Below are 17,221 nucleotides of genomic sequence, written 5' to 3'. Positions count from 1 at the left end.
TGGGCGTGTTGATGACGTTGTATCATGCTGCTAGTACTGAAAGTAAACAAACAATGAGGGTGAAGAAGAGTACCAACAATATAATAAAATGCATAATTAACGTGTATGTATGTACATATGTGTATGCATATGTATGTGTTCGCAAACTTATCTGTGCATACTAGTCAAATGTTTCTTTACCTTGTTCAACTTTGTTGTTTTTAGCCATGTGATTGTTGTGTATGTACGTTGAGAGCAACAAAAAGCCAGAGGCAAATTCCCTGTATGTGATCACACTTACTTGGCCATTCAAACTGACTCTGATTCTAAAACAGCGAGGAGCCAGTATTATCAGGCAGCTGCTATGTCTCTAGTGTATTTGGAGACAGAGTTGAACTATTACTGCCTGAGACACAGTTCAACGTAGTGGCCTAATGATGCTCACTGACCATAATGTGACCTTCTCAATTTACACAGCAAGCGGAATTAAACGTCAGCATAGAGCACAACTGTAGTAACTGCCAGTGTCACTGGACCTTTCTCTCTCAGTGTGTGTGTGTGTGTGTGTTGTGTGTGGTGTGTGTGTGTGTGTGTGTGATAAGAGATCAAAGGATGGAAAGAAACGACACCACTAATTACAGAAAACACAATCAAGACCACACTATTTTCTCATCTACCAAATCATTTTTTATTGCTTGACTAGTCTCCTTTTTCAAACCTTTTTTTAAATGTTAGATCGAGAGCCTACATAAACTTTAGACTAAAGACATATCAGACCTGAACAGAAACCTGAACACAGGATTTGATCACAACAAATATCTGCCTATATGTGATACCAAATTTGTATGCTTACCACATTTAACTTTTGGGTTGTCATCAAAAATGATTTAATATAAGCTACTATGTGGATACAGTGTGTGACAGAGAAGACCTGGGAGTTCTGCTTGTGTCTGCGGCTATGTTCTCGTAGCTTGAGATCATTTTACAACATTTGAGTGCATCTTATTTTGACACCTACTCTAAAAACAGAACCGGACCTTTGAGAAGGATTGGTGATTACTGTTGACAGAGTGTCAGGTAGGACAACTTTTATATGAACTGTCTTTTTTATAGCATTTAATACAATCTGCAAAATGTCTCATTTATGAATGTCTGCTGTAATTCATCCACAAATTTGACAAAACCAAACAATAGGTAGTATTTATTCGCAGTAATAACCTAGTCTGAAAAGGATTGAGTCACTTTGTGAGTCAAAGCCACCTGTAACGAAACAAGACATGGTTTTTAGTGTGATCACGTTCCTATACATCAAAATGTTAAGTGCTGCTTAAGATAGATAGTAGATAGATAGATAGATAGATAGATAGATAGATATTAATGTCATTGCATATTTTACACAACTAAACTTGGTTGGAGCAATCAGGTTTGCAGCTTAGAAATATATGATAAACTATAAAATATGCACACTTACACACCGTCCCTCATGCCCATGACCTCATACACATCATTACCCAGACTATAAATAATACTCTAGAAAAAACACATATTACCCATGATATAAATGAGCAGTGAACAAAACGTTTAATTACATGGACTTAAAAACTCTGAGATGGGTACTTACTTTTAATTATCTAACAGAAATCAGCCGCCACAATGAGTACGGACGCGGAGATGGCCATTTATGGCAAAGCTGCCATTTACCTTCGTAAGCCAGAAAGGGAGAGAATTGAGGCTCAAAGTGCACCATTTGATGCCAAGAGTGCCTGCGACGTGGCCGACGTCAAGAGCTGTACTTGAAGGGAAAATCGTCAAGAAAGATGGTGACAAGTCACGGTCGAAACCCAGGAACTAAGGATGTTAGTAGCATAAAGTCAGAGTCAACTGGGAGAATCAATATGATCAGTTCTCATTGTGACAAATGTCCTATCCAGGAGAGGGTAGTGAAAGAAGCTGACGTCTATCCAATGAACCCTCCCAAGTATGACAAGATTGAGGACATGGCCATGATGACCCATCTCAATGAAGCCTCTGTGCTGTATACCTCAAAGAGCGTTATGCAGCATGGATGATCTATGTAAGACAATCTGCCTAATTAACTATTGCAAATTGCTATACTTGTAGAAAACATGAGTTACTGTTGAATCTCTATGATCACGTTCAACCTACTCTGGGTTGTTCTGTGCCACTGTGAACCCCTACAAGTGGCTCCCAGTGTACGATGCTGATGTGTAAGTGCCTATAGAGGCAAGAAGCGTATGAGGCTCCACCCCACATCTTCTCTGTCTCTGACAACGCTTTTCAGTTCATGCAAACTGGTAAGTCATTACCAGAACAATGTATCAGTATATGAAGTTTCTGTTGCAGTAAATCATAGTTAATTATTTTGTTTTTGCTTTAACAGATAGGAGAACCAGTCTATCTTGATCACGTGAGTTTGTTACATTTACATTTGTAGACTTTGTTTAGCAAAGTTAAGTATCTTGATCCAATCGTATACATCTGTGTCTATACCTAGTGGAGAATCTGGTGCTGGAAAGACTGTTAACACCAAGCGTGTCATCCAGTACTTTGCAACAATCGCAGTTGGTGGACCGAAGAAGGAGCGACTCAAGGTCTGTTACTGTATGATTACAAATTCAGGGTTCTTTCTCTATTGAATATTTTTCCAGGGAAAAAAATGAAGTAATTTCTTGACAGTATTTCTAAACCTGGATTATAGGGTCACTGGAGGATCAGATTATTGCAGCCAATCCCTTGCTGGTAGGCCTATGGTAACGCCAAAACTATTAGGAATGACACTCTTCTCGTTTTGTAAGTATGGAACAATGTCTACACATGAGAGAGGGTCTTGTTACAGATTGCCATTGTGGAGGGACAATACAATCCTTTGATCCAACAGGGTAAATTCATCAGAATCCATTTCGGCGCAACTGGCAACTGGCAAAGTGCTGATATTGAGACATGTAAGTAATAATACTCATAGTACATACAAACGACTGGAATTGAGAATTGGCCAGGCTGTGATTTATGAACAATATTTTTAGATCTGCTGGAGAAGTCAAGAGTGACATACCAGCTTTCTGATGAAAGAGGCTATCACATCTTCTTCCAGATGATGACCGGCCACATACCTGAGCTGATTGGTAAGCAGATTGGTGTTGCACATTGCTTAACCTCTTTTCATATGGAACAAATGTTCTGACATTTCACTCTTATTTTGATCTCTAGATTTAGCACTCATCACAACAACCCCTATGACTTCCCCATGTGTAGCATGGGTCAGATCACTGTGGCCAGCATTGATGACAAAGCTGAGCTGGAAGCCACTGATGTGAGTTATCTTCACTTTAAAATATTAAAATTTTTTTGCATTAAATGCAATGCATTTTCCTAAAGTGAATATGTTTTTGTGTCGACCTCTTTTGAACTCAGACGCTATTGATATCCTGGGCTTCACTCATGAAGAGAAAATGTCCATCTACAAGTTGACTGGTGCTGTGCTCCACCATGGTAACATGAAGTTCAAGCAGAAGCAGCGTGAGGAGCAGGCTGAGCCTGATGGCACAGAGGGTGAGTGTTTAATGTCAGCTCAAAGTGAATAGCTTGGGAACAACAGTAATGAGGTTCTTAATCACACTTGTGTCGAATTACATCATGATGGAAATCTCTGAACTATTTTCAGAGGCTGACAAGGTTGCTTACTTGCTGGGTCTGAACTCCGCTGACATGCTCAAGGCTATGTGCTTTCCCAGAGTGAAGGTCGGAAATGAGTATGTCACCAAGGGACAGACGGTACCTCAGGTAAATATGAATTACCAATATCCTACAATTTAAAAAAACAGATTAGTGATGTAGTTGTACTAAATTAATGTAGCAAAGGGTTTATTGGAAATTACAATACAAGGCAGTGTTCAATATATTGCTACTTTAAGAGTTTTACACAATGAATGCTAAATACATAATGTAGAATAAGTCTAGAACTGTCTTAGATGTAATTTTTTATTATTAGATCTTTTGTATTATTTACCTCACTAGTGAGGTGCCCATTCAGGCGGATTGCTTGGCCTGTGGTATTGGTGCTTGTAGCTTTCTCGAGAATCCCTCATACAATCAACTTAATGCTCACACTGCGCTTCCTTGGGTCCTGAGCAATACACCTGCCATGACATAGTTGCGTCACATACCCAATCCACGGCTCCTCATGGTCAGAAACACTTTTGAAATACACTGGTTCAGGGGGTAAATATCAAGAGCAACCTTTACCATTGAGTGTGGGCCCAAGGTAAAAGGGCCATAAACAGCTATAGATTTATTATGATGTTCAGATATGAAAATATAGTATATGTTACAATCCTAAATCATTGTACCAATAAATAACTTACAAAGCAGTTAAAAATGGGCAACTCAACTGCAGTTCTGATTTACTGTGTCCTACTTCAGAGGAAAATGTACTACTACATTTCCCTGACAGAGAAATGTTACTGGTTACATTGCAGATTAAGATTTTTCCTTACAAAATTTTTCATCATTACACTATGCAGCATTCTGCTGATAATTCCTGTCTTTTACTCTTCACTTTAAGTAGACATCGGAATGCAGGACGTTTTGACTAGGCCTAGTTCTAACACTGCCAACACATTGCCAGTTAGAGGAAGGCTGAGAAGTAAAGGATGCTGTTTTTGTTAGTCAGAGTGATTAATCGTTGCGTTCACGCTGCTTTCCTTGGTAAAATCATTCCACTATGTCAAGTAATCCCATCCGCTCTGTGCAAATGTCAGTGACAGGGTACTGGCCATTGTTATTATACATCCATGGTACAGGTAGATGCGGAACCAGACCTTGGGTTAGTTTGTCTGCGGAGGCAGCTGCCAGGAGGAAGAAAGGCTTTGCCGAACACCATATGGTGCCTGGCTTTTGTTTAATATCTATTGTCGGCAAAAACATCTTGTTAGTGTTATGTACGCTATCTTATTGAGTTTTCTCTTACTCAAATCCGTTACATGTGTGTAACATCTTTTGCATATTCGAGTCACCTCATTCAACCGGAAAACCGGACGGACTGACTCACTCACACAAATTCCTGCCTTTTTTAAAGAGATTAGTAGAAATACCAGAAATCAATACTAATGATTTTTACAAAAAGGTCAAATCACATCCTTGTTTTTCTTCAGGTGATGAACTCAGTGACAGCCCTGGCCAAGGCTATCTATGAGAGGATGTTCTTGTGGATGGTCGTTCGTATTAACGAGATGTTGGACACTAAACAAGCAAGACAGTTCTACATCGGTGTCCTCGACATTGCTGGTTTTGAAATCTTTGACGTAAGCTTCCTTTCCAACAATTCAGAAGCTGATACTTTTCATGACAGAATCATTCTTATTGCCCTGCGAGAGATTATACTGGTTAATTGTCCCCTCACAGTTCAACACCTTGGAACAGCTGTGCATCAACTTCACCAATGAGAAACTGCAACAGTTTTTCAACCACACCATGTTTGTCCTGGAGCAAGAGGAGTACAAGAAGGAGGGTATTGTCTGGGAGTTCATTGACTTTGGCATGGACTTGGCTGCCTGCATGAGCTCATTGAAAAGGTAATAATTTGATGATATATATAATATTTCTTAATTTGAATACATTTATCACTTAAAGAGGCGCTATGCAGTTTTGGCCATTTCTTCGCTGTTTTCTCGCTTTTTGCTCGCAGGTTTCTCTATAGAGCTCCCCTACAGCTTCGGAATAGATATTTGGCAGCTCCTATGTTTACTCGTTGCGGACTCCTCGCTTGGTCAGTCTGCCGTTTCCTCTTTCTCTGTTCCTCCGACAATGCTTTCCTAGCTTTCTGCTTCTTTTTTGCCGGCTCAGCCATGACGATAGTGTGAAAAACTCCATCGCTACCTTGTTAGCTGGTTCCTGAATGGGCGTATGTGTGCAGTGCTGTGAAGCAATTCGTTACATCGCGAGACCTGATATCACGCGATACTTCCTGACGCTGAGGCTGGTGTCTCGCCGGCCGAAAGTTGCAAGGGTGGTTTTTCCGCTCACAGGTGCTAGGGGTAAGCGAGATGACCACCATTCAACTCGAGAAAAGTCATATAACCATTCCAATGACTCCGAAGCTGTTCAGTTAAGGTAAATTAAGCTAAAATAGCTGAATAGTTCCCCTTTAATGACATACTTCTTCCCACTTTTTTCAAGCCCATGGGCATCTTCTCCATCCTTGAAGAGGAGTGCATGTTCCCCAAGGCCACAGACACATCCTTCAAGAACAAGCTGTATGACCAGCATCTTGGAAAAACCAAAGCATTTGAGAAGCCTAAGCCCCCCAAGAAAGGCAAGATTGAGGCCCACTTCTCCCTGGTGCACTACGCTGGTACCGTGGACTACAATATCGCTGGCTGGCTGGAGAAGAACAAGGATCCACTGAATGACTCCGTCTGTCAGCTGTACCAGAAATCCCCAGTGAAACTGCTGGCTCTCTGCTTCCCTCTTGTCGTTGAGGGTATGATAATAACTACAGTAAACTAAAACATGTTTTTAGGCTATACTGTATATGTTTAAGTAACTGTAGCAAGTGTTAATGTACATTTTATTTGTCATCCTAACGAAACATGTCTAATTAAAAATATCAACAGATGCTACCAAGAAGGGAGGCAAGAAGAAGGGTGGTTCTATGCAGACTGTGTCTTCACAGTTTAGGGTAATGTTGCAAACGTATCTTATATATGTATGTATATATAGCTGAGTTTATGTTCAAACTCACAATTGATTACATGTCATAAGACTCACCATTTTGGATCTACAGGAGAACTTGGGGAAGCTGATGACTAACTTGAGGAGCACCCATCCTCACTTTGTGCGCTGCCTGATTCCCAATGAGTCAAAGACTCCAGGTACATAGAGACCATAATTTCAAGAGATTATTTGAGGAGTGGTTTTGTTTGTTAATATGCTTTCCTTAATTTTGTGCTGCTTTAACTAACTAAGACTATTTATTCAAAGAAGTAATTAGGGACTGTTCGTTATTTAATTAAGGGGCCACCGGAGGAGTTCTGTGACCTCTAACCTAAAAAGACTTGACCCTCCCCTCGTCAGTAATAATTTTCCTATGACCCTCCAAAATGATTTGAAAAAGACGAATGACCCTCCCCTTGCATGCAAATTTGCACTTAGCAAAGAAGTACAGATACCGTTTGATTTTTACAGCCATGACGTACAGGAGTTAACCCCTGCATTCTCATCTTACACATCCCACTCCTCTGTTATGGTATGGGGGCCATTTCAGTAGATTTACTCACTAACATAGTTGTGGAAACACAATAAGCATGGAAACTAAATGTGGAAGAAATGGATTACTGCAATACTTCAAATACTAAGTTACTCCTCTAGTAAACTAGTATTCATATGAAATAAAACAATAAAACATTGAGACCATTCAGCAAAGGACACTGGGATATAGGCTAACCAATTCAACACTGGTTGCTATGGACTTGTCACTAGGCTTCGTCATTGTATATTTTAGCACATAGGTAAAGCTGCCGAAGCTGAACATATATTCCAAAACATATATGTTATTTTTAAAGCAGATTTTAAGTTACATTGTAACAATTTAACAATTCGCCCTTATGAAATCCAATCGCGGCACGGCTGTTTTGGAGCGCAATAGACAGACGCTTAAATTCAACTAAAATGTAACAGTGAACAATCAGTGTTGGACCTCCAGTCTGTTGAGATGCCTCTCCAAACTCACCATAAAACGTTCAGACACGTTGAGAAATAAAGATCCCTATTTTGCCGTAATCCAATGACACGAAAAAAAAGTAATCCACAGCGATCAGTAGATCCACAAAACGGTAAATGTCACGGTGTATCCAGCAAGGCCGATACGAGCGTCACATTCACCAGCCAGCTCCAAACAGGTGAACGAGGCCTCTCCACTTCGCCGTTTAAACAAAGTGGCATAAACGTATAAAAGTCCAAATCTACACAAAACCCTCAATCAATTAGTAAGCTGACATCACATGTATATACATGGCATTTAGGAAACCTTTATTGCAAGGTTGGCACAGCAAGATTTCCAGACTAGTGCAACAGTAACTTTTGTTTTTTGCGTCCTGCTGCTCCCATCGTCAGCCAGGTAATATTTTTTTTACTAAAGCAGTATGAAATCACATGTATTACCTATCACCATTTAGTTGTTTTGTGTTATTTAAGATATTTATAAAATATCTCGTCATGCCAGATGTAATTATTCCAGTAATTTTTTAAACAATGCAATTACCTGTTTGAGCCACCAGGGGGCAGTGCTCCTCCTGCCCCCCCAGCAAACTCCGCGTATGCGGTCAGACCATCTGCTAGGGGGCCGAGACTGAGAGCTACATGGATAAATATGCACCAAACAAGCCACTCTGAAATTTTGCTCTTTTCATGAATAAAAAAGTTGGGTGACCCCCCCCCACCCAGACTAAAAAATGTTGGATGACCCTCCCCTCAGCATAAAATAAAAAGACATGACCCTCCCCTATTTTCCTCCGGTGGTCCATTCCATAAATACGGAACGGTCCCTTAAGAAATGTATTTTTACAGGTCTGATGGAGAACTTCCTGGTCATCCACCAGCTCAGGTGTAACGGTGTGCTGGAGGGTATCAGAATCTGCAGAAAAGGTTTCCCCAGCCGAATCCTCTATGCTGACTTCAAGCAGAGGTATTAATGGATATTTTAATAGAATTTTGATCAAGATTATTAAAAGAAAATGCTCACACTGACTATTAACTCTCATGAAAAAGGTACAAGGTGCTGAATGCCAGTGTCATCCCCGAGGGCCAGTTCATTGACAACAAGAAGGCTTCAGAGAAGCTGCTTGGGTCAATTGATATTCCACATGACGAGTACAAATTCGGACACACAAAGGTAAACACCTTGCTCTCTTATTTTACTGTAGATTAATGACCAAAGAGGTTAGGTTGATCAGTCCAGTGTGTTTGATGGTTTTTCTGTTAATTATATAAAGCAAAATATCTCTAAACTACTTACGTGATTGTAGAGTTTGGTGCCAAGGAATAAGTGGTTTATTGTTAGGATAGAGGCAGAGCAGCCTGCATGTGGTCATTATCAAAACACCTTCACCTTAGAAGCCCTGGACCATGTGGGGTAGGTGAAAATGTTTTTTGTTTTTGTTTTACTGGGTGTGAAGTATTCACTATCTGAGTTCATCCTACATTCATTTTTATTTTGTGTTTGATCAGGTGTTCTTCAAGGCCGGTCTGCTGGGTGTCCTTGAGGAGATGAGAGATGAAAAACTGTCAACTCTGGTCACCATGACTCAGGCTTTGGCCCGTGGTTATATCATGAGAAAGGAGTTTGTGAAGATGATGGAGAGGAGGCATGTTGAAAACAGCTCATTCTGAATCATGGTATTACAAATCACTAACAATATTGTTTACAACAGCTACTTCTTGTCTGCAGGGAAGCCATATATTCCATCCAGTACAATATCCGCTCATTCATGAATGTCAAACACTGGCCATGGATGAAGGTGTACTACAAGATCAAACCTATGCTGAAGAGTGCTGAAACTGAGAAGGAGCTAGCAAATATGAAGGAGAACTATGAAAAGATGAAAACTGACTTGGCTGCTGCCCTGGCCAAGAAGAAGGATCTGGAGGAGAAGATGGTGTCCCTTCTGCAGGAGAAGAATGATCTGCTGCTGCAAGTATCATCTGTAAGTACACAGCAACATAAAATTGTGCTTTTCATGTTTTTCAAAGTTGATGTGCTAACATCTATCTTTATAAAATTAACTAGGAATCAGACAATCTGAATGATGCTGAAGAGAGATGTGAGGGACTTATCAAGAGTAAGATTCAGATGGAGGCCAAACTCAAAGAGACAACTGAGAGACTGGAGGATGAAGAGGAAATCAATGCTGAGCTCACAGCAAAGAAGAGAAAGCTGGAGGATGAATGCTCTGAGCTCAAGAAGGATATTGATGACCTGGAGCTTACCTTGGCCAAAGTGGAAAAAGAGAAACATGCCACAGAGAACAAGGTTTGTGTATAATAGTTTTCCCACTAAATACATTCTGGAGGGGAGACCCGCCGCTGCAGAATTATTAATTATTAATTAATTAGCTTCAGAATTTTACTTTTTCATTAAGTCCCAATTTCCTGACTCTGCAGAGCTGAGGTTGAGGGTGAGGGACTGAAACAGTGAAAGGACGTCAATCAATCGCAAACTCATGACAACCAAACAACAGCACAAGTACAGCATTTTCACCTCATGTAGAGTGATAAACAGGGACAAAAGCCTTGACGGCTAATTATCATGGAAGTCACGCTCACGCAGGTCCCGTGGCTTAGAAAATACCGTTATGGTGACTGAATTTATTAAATTTACTGTTTCTCTGACCCCCAATGAGAAAAGAAGTGTGTGCACCCTGCAGTCCATCTACCACACCCCTGCTGCAGGAGATGTATTGACACGACAGGCCGTATTCCCTTACTTTTTCAAAGTTTTCCAGGTTATGTTAAAAATGTGATGCGATACGTGCACTGCTAAATGCGTTATTTATCTGGAATTGTTCATTAGCTGTGGTTGATATATGTCAAGCTGAATGGACTCACAGCAGTAAACAAATGTTATTCTCACCCAAAGACTGAAACAGAACTCATTCTTAGAGAGAAAGGACACTACATAATGTAATATAATGGAAAGGCATTTGACCCTTTGCTATTTTTCATTGCTGTCACAGGCTGGTAGCGTAGATACTAGTGCACCCCCACTAATTTTCAACCCTAACGTTAACCCGTCCCCCACCTGCCCATTAAAAAAGAATCCAGAGGAAAAACTGTAATAATCTGTCCAGCATATCAAGTAAGATTATAATGATGACAGTTTAAAGACACGATTTTTCTTGCACATTTAGGTGAAGAACCTGACTGAGGAGATGGCCTCTCAGGATGAGAGCATTGCTAAGCTGACCAAGGAAAAGAAAGCCCTTCAGGAGGCTCATCAGCAGACTCTTGATGACCTGCAGGCAGAGGAAGACAAAGTCAACACTCTGACCAAGGCCAAGACCAAGCTTGAGCAGCAAGTGGATGATGTAAGTTTACAAAGTCTCTTGGATTGGCAAAGCAGGATTCTTGAATTTGATGATTAGAAATGAATCGTATTTTTCAGCTTGAGGGTTCTCTGGAGCAAGAGAAGAAGCTCCGTATGGACCTTGAGAGATCCAAGAGAAAGCTTGAGGGTGATCTGAAACTGGCCCAGGAATCCATCATGGATCTTGAGAATGAGAAGCAGCAGTCTGACGAGAAAATTAAAAAGTAACAGTTTTTGAATTTGTACACAAGAATCATTCTTATAAAATGTTGTGGTCAACTGCATGAACTCTATGTTCTTCATCTAAACTTCTCACAGGAAGGACTTTGAAATCAGTCAGCTCCTTAGCAAAGTTGAAGATGAGCAGTCACTTGGTGCTCAGCTTCAAAAGAAGATCAAGGAGCTCCAGGTGACATATGGTTTTAAAGAAAACATTTCTGATATTTCCAATTTTGTGTATTAAAAGTGAAAGTTTACTGAAAGACCTTATATCTACATTGAACAGGCTCGTATTGAGGAACTGGAGGAGGAGATTGAGGCTGAGCGTGCTGCTCGTGCCAAGGTTGAGAAGCAGAGAGCTGACCTCTCCAGGGAACTTGAGGAGATCAGTGAGAGGCTGGAGGAGGCCGGTGGTGCCACTGCTACTCAGATTGAGATGAACAAGAAGCGTGAAGCCGAGTTCCAGAAGCTCCGTCGTGATCTTGAGGAGTCCACTCTGCAGCATGAAGCCACTGCTGCTGCTCTTCGCAAGAAGCAGGCTGACAGCGTTGCTGAGCTGGGAGAGCAGATCGACAACCTCCAGCGTGTGAAGCAGAAGCTTGAGAAGGAAAAGAGTGAATACAAGATGGAGATTGATGACCTCTCCAGCAACATGGAGAATGTTGCTAAAGCAAAGGTACACAATGCATTACATGCTATTTTATTACACAAATTAGTATAGTAAAAAAAATGTACTTAATATTGTAGATAAAATCTGATAACTGATCTCATCTGTATTTACTCATTAGGGAAATCTTGAAAAGATGTGCCGTACTCTAGAGGACCAACTCAGCGAACTGAAGACCAAGAATGATGAAAATGTCCGTCAAATCAATGACACAAGTGCACAGAGAGCACGTCTCCTGGCAGAAAATGGTATCTACAGTACAAGCTGTCAGTTAATGATCTGTTTTGTATGTTATTGAGAAACGTGACACAAACTAATGTATCGTGGCATCTTTCACACAAGGTGAGTTCAGCCGTCAAGTTGAAGAGAAAGAAGCTCTTGTCTCCCAGCTGACCAGAGGCAAACAGGCATTCACACAACAGATTGAGGAGCTGAAAAGACATGTTGAAGAGGAGGTTAAGGTAAGAAACATTTAAGTAAGTGTGTATTGGTATTATTAGTGTGGAATTCAGGAATTTTGTAAATTCAATCATATGTCTTACACCAGGCCAAAAATGCTCTTGCCCATGGACTACAATCAGCCCGCCATGACTGTGATCTGCTGAGAGAGCAGTTTGAGGAGGAGCAAGAGGCCAAGGCTGAGCTGCAGCGTGGGATGTCCAAGGCCAACAGTGAGGTGGCTCAGTGGAGAGCTAAGTATGAAACGGATGCTATCCAGCGCACTGAGGAGCTTGAGGAAGCCAAGTGAGTAACATTCAACCAGTTCAATGGCCAGTGTATCATTTTAGCACAACTCAACTTTGGAGCAAACATTTTACAGCTCTGCCTTCATATGTTCATCTAGATCTTTAAAAATTAGCTGTTAATAACAACACTAGGCTGATTATGAATTGCCCATCCCCCTTTCCAAAACCTGTTATTTTGAAATACTCGCTACTCTAAGAATATTAAGGCTTCAAACAAACAACAATGCAACACTCAAAACACAAGAACTCACGCTGCAGATTATTGTTACTAAGGCTTTAGTTCACTTCATAGTTTTTAGTGGGAAACTAAGCTTACCTTCTTTAAACAGGAAAAAGCTGGCTCAGCGTCTTCAGGAGGCTGAGGAGCAGATTGAGGCAGTGAATTCCAAGTGTGCTTCTCTTGAGAAAACCAAACAGAGGCTCCAGAGTGAGGTGGAGGACCTCATGATTGATGTGGAGAGGGCCAATGGGCTGGCTGCCAACCTGGACAAGAAGCAGAGGAACTTTGACAAGGTAGCATTGTTAACTTTGTGTTGCCAAGCCACACAGAAACAATGAAAGACATATTTATTTTTCCTCATATTGCTACATAACCAATCATGTTATTCAGGTGTTGGCAGAGTGGAAACAGAAGTACGAGGAGGGTCAGGCAGAGCTCGAGGGAGCACAGAAGGAGACTCGTTCTCTCAGCACTGAGCTGTTCAAGATGAAGAACTCTTATGAGGAATCTCTGGATCAGCTGGAGACTTTGAAGCGTGAAAACAAGAACCTTCAACGTGAGTTCTACATTATGTAACAGTTACATTGTATTCAACTCATGTATTTCTTACATTGTATTCAACATATGTTGGAATAAAGTGTTTATATTTTACATTGTAAGGCTTAACAATATAAAACACATGTATCTCTATGCAGAGGAGATCTCAGATCTGACTGAACAGATTGGTGAGACTGGCAAGAGCATCCATGAGCTGGAGAAGTCCAAGAAGCAGGTGGAGGCTGAAAAGTCTGAGATCCAGACGGCTCTTGAAGAGGCTGAGGTACATTTTCTTCTGGGGACATCTACTGAAAAAAAATCTAAATCATGGACAAATATACTTTAAAAAGGTTTGAAGGCAGAGATTAATATTTCATTATTTGATATCATCAGGGAACTCTGGAACACGAAGAGTCTAAGATCCTGCGTGTCCAGCTGGAGCTCAACCAGATTAAGGGTGAGGTGGACAGGAAGCTGGCAGAGAAAGATGAGGAGATGGAGCAGATCAAGAGGAACAGCCAGAGGGTGATTGACTCCATGCAGAGCAGTCTGGATTCTGAGGTCAGGAGCAGAAACGATGCCCTGAGAATCAAGAAGAAGATGGAGGGAGACCTGAATGAGATGGAGATTCAGCTGAGCCACGCCAATCGCCAGGCTGCTGAGTCCCAGAAGCAGCTAAGGAATGTGCAGGCGCAACTGAAGGTATTGTTAGACACAGAATTGTTGCACAGACTATGATCAGTGCAGGTACATTTTGGCATTCATGTGAATATTGTCCTGATATTTTTCTCTAGGATGCACAACTGCACCTTGATGATGCTGTCAGAGCACAGGAGGAATTCAAGGAACAAGCTGCTATGGTGGATCGCAGAAACGGTCTGATGGTAGCTGAAATCGAGGAACTTAGAACTGCTCTGGAACAGACGGAGAGAAGTCGCAAAATCGCTGAGCAGGAGCTGGTGGATGCCAGTGAGCGTGTTGGACTTCTGCATTCTCAGGTAAACAACCCCAATCATTTCTTCAATAATTCAAAAATCTAATGTGAACATATGAAAATCATGTGATGACTAACATGCCTACATCTTTTTTTGCCTTTTAGAACACAAGCCTTCTGAACTCCAAGAAGAAGCTTGAGTCTGACCTGGTCCAGGTCCAGAGTGAAGTGGATGACACTGTTCAGGAAGCAAGGAATGCAGAGGAGAAGGCCAAGAAGGCCATCACTGATGTGGGTTTACATTTTAATTGTTCTTACTTTCACTCCAATGTGTATTTTCAAGATTATTCTAATCAACATTTTATGCTGTCTCTTCTAGGCTGCTATGATGGCTGAGGAGCTGAAGAAGGAGCAGGATACCAGCTCCCACCTGGAGAGGATGAAGAAGAACCTGGAGGTCACTGTTAAGGACCTGCAGCACCGCCTGGATGAGGCTGAGAACCTGGCCATGAAGGGTGGCAAGAAGCAGCTCCAGAAACTTGAGTCCAGGGTAAGAAAGAAAGAAAGAATTTGCAGAGCTGAACTTTAAATTAAAAAAAGATGTATTCTTATTGCCTTATTGTTCATTGAAGGTGCGTGAACTGGAGGCAGAGGTTGAGGCTGAGCAGAGACGCGGAGGAGATGCCATTAAGGGTGTCCGCAAATATGAGAGGAGGGTGAAGGAGCTCACCTATCAGGTACAGTCACTTTGATAGTTGTCATACAAATCAACTTAACATATTTAGTACAAAAACATTTATTTACTTTAAATAAACTTTAACAGACTGAGGAGGACAAGAAAAACGTTGCCAGGCTGCAGGATCTAGTTGACAAGTTGCAGCTCAAAGTTAAGGCCTACAAGAGGCAGGCTGAGGAGGCGGTAAGGGCAATATATAGATTTACACATCACTGAAAGCTTGATACTGTGGCAGATTTATTGCAATTGAAGATTACCTTTCGTGTTGTCAATCTCTGTTTTTTCAGGAGGAGCAGGCCAACACTCATCTGTCCAAGTGCAGGAAGGTCCAGCATGAGCTAGAGGAGGCTGAGGAGCGCGCTGACATTGCGGAGTCCCAGGTCAACAAGTTGAGAGCGAAGAGCCGTGACTCTGGCAAGGTAAACATACCAATAAAGACGTACATTTAAATTTTAAATTTGATTTATACTGACAGAATTTTATACTATCAGTCAGATTTGTTTGAAATAAAGTTGATTAAACGCTTTTTATTTGTGTTTTTAGGGTAAAGAGGCAGCTGAATAAAGAAAACTGCCTGATCAGCTATTTCTAATCATATAATATGATGTGAGATGTGCTGTAAAAATAAATGGTTTCCTTGTCACAGTTAAATTGCTGTCTGCCTGCTTCTTTTCCTTTACATTGTTACCCCCAAAATGATAAGTGTTAGACTGGGAAAGTGGCTTTCCAGTAAAAACAACTGCATTAAGTAGTAATATATGAGCCAGCTGACCAAGCTTTATCAACAAAAGTCCACACATTTGATTTAAATGGTTGACTACGTGGCCTTAATAACTGGAACTAATCAGATTTCCTCAACCAGGTAACAAATGCTTAAATCTACCTTCAAGTGACTTATTTGACCTTTTCCAATATCAATTTTCTGGAGAGAAAAACATTGGATGAATGCATCGCTTAATGAGCATACCCACCAAATAAAATACTTAAAAGTCATGGGGGCCACAGGCCAGCATGATTGAAAGGTTAGTCAAAGGTACACAAATCAGATGGTGGAGATGCAGAGTCTTACCCTGAGACTGTGTCCACACTTACATTGCCATTTTTATTGGCTATAATATAATAGTGACATCTCAGGGTTTTTCATGGCTCAAATGGTGTCAAGTACTTCATTTTCTGCATTATGATACACTTTTATGCACCAAGTTATGGTGAAACCATACTTATTTAGGGTAACAATTCAAATTAAAGCTGCAAGCAGCGTTGGACGGGCCCTCGCTCCTCTGCGCGCGTCGGGGTTACTGGCGGACGTCGCTCCTTGCGACCGTGCATTTGCGCGGCACTCAAACACTGCAAATAGTCACCAATGAAAAGGGAACTCCCTGCTGAGTTCAATAGCTGATGTTAAAGGGGGCGTGGCTTAAGCATATGGGGCGGGGCAAACGGTCACCAATTAAAAGGAAGTCTTTGCTGAGTTCAGTGACACCTCACACAATAGTCTACATCAAATGGGTCAGTAGTTATAAAAAGGGGCGTGGCCTGAGTACATGAGCGTGGTTAAAGTATAGGGGGGGACTCAATATCACATGTAGATCACACATAAGTTTTGTGTAAATTGGATAATGTTTGTCATGTAAGGCTGATTTCCTGTTGCCAGTGGGGGGCGCTATGACCACAAGTCAATTTTGGCCTGTAGATGTCCTCAGGCCTGGACCTTTCTCAATCGTGAGAAATTTCGGGCAGATATGACAATGTACACTCAAGTTACAACAACTTCTTTGTTCATTGATAAATGCTCAAAATGGCCACCACACCATGCCCTCACCGTTGAACGAAAAGTTTTGCTTTTAATAACTTTTCATCGATGAGTTCTTTAGATGACACAGACCGAATATGAAGTTGATTGGATGAAATCTCTCAGAGTAGTTCGTTAAAGCATAGCACGTATAGTTTTGGGCCTACTTACTGTTGCCACTAGGGGGCGCTATGACTTTGAGTCAATTTTGGCCGGTAACTGTCCTCAGGGTTAGAGTCTTATGAATCAAGAAAAGTTTCGAGCCAATTGGACAATGTACGCTCAAGTTACAC

At 41.2% G+C, this 17,221-nt stretch overlaps 1 protein-coding gene, 3 long non-coding RNA genes and 1 pseudogene across 4 annotated transcripts in view; 4 read left to right on the top strand and 1 right to left on the bottom strand.

The window, feature by feature from the left end:
- Positions 1-3,594, bottom strand: part of LOC118494886 — a 10,816-nt gene extending 7,222 nt beyond the window's left edge. The window contains exon 1 of the long non-coding RNA XR_004897093.1: positions 3,397-3,594. This is a non-coding gene — a long non-coding RNA (uncharacterized LOC118494886). The remainder of the gene's footprint in view (positions 1-3,396) is intronic.
- Positions 1-17,221, top strand: part of LOC116048446 (VPS10 domain-containing receptor SorCS3-like) — a 1,378,075-nt gene that overhangs the window by 207,414 nt on the left and 1,153,440 nt on the right. The window lies entirely within an intron of this gene.
- On the top strand, positions 2,376-2,582 carry LOC118494872. Its single transcript, XR_004897078.1, has 2 exons — positions 2,376-2,407; positions 2,495-2,582. It is a non-coding gene; the product is annotated as an uncharacterized LOC118494872 (long non-coding RNA).
- Positions 2,773-3,304, top strand: LOC118494873. Its single transcript, XR_004897079.1, has 4 exons — positions 2,773-2,790; positions 2,879-2,942; positions 3,024-3,122; positions 3,208-3,304. It is a non-coding gene; the product is annotated as an uncharacterized LOC118494873 (long non-coding RNA).
- Positions 5,140-15,755, top strand: LOC118494868 (annotated as a pseudogene).

The sequence above is a fragment of the Sander lucioperca genome, chromosome 4 (genome assembly GCF_008315115.2).
Source record: "Sander lucioperca isolate FBNREF2018 chromosome 4, SLUC_FBN_1.2, whole genome shotgun sequence".
NCBI lineage: Eukaryota > Metazoa > Chordata > Actinopteri > Perciformes > Percidae > Sander > Sander lucioperca.
This window is presented reverse-complemented; position numbering and strand designations above follow the sequence as displayed.